Raw genomic sequence first — 371 nt, 5'->3', positions numbered from 1 at the left:
TCGCCCATCACTCTCATCACACCAGGATGTCCACCGCCAGCCGCTATCCTGCTCTTACAAAGGTTGATTCAGGGCCCTTCAGCACTCTCCCAGGGCTTCAAAACTACAGCTCGATGGACGATCAACTGGGTCACCACGGAGCGCCTTAAATCAGCATACATCATTGCCTTGGACCATAATGCCACTTGCACGTTATGCCTCGCTCGACATAACTACCTCCGCACCTGCGGTGGTATACTGCCAATGAGGTCAGCGTTGATTCGCCACAACATGGGAGAGCAGGGTGCAGTCAGCGTACTCGGCAGCTGATCTCACATCTCCCAGATTGCATGCTCGCCAAAAAAAATAGAGAAATTACTCTGCACCTCTGA

Source organism: Penaeus monodon, chromosome 15 (assembly GCF_015228065.2).
Source record: "Penaeus monodon isolate SGIC_2016 chromosome 15, NSTDA_Pmon_1, whole genome shotgun sequence".
NCBI lineage: Eukaryota > Metazoa > Arthropoda > Malacostraca > Decapoda > Penaeidae > Penaeus > Penaeus monodon.
Note: the sequence above shows the minus strand (reverse complement) of the source record.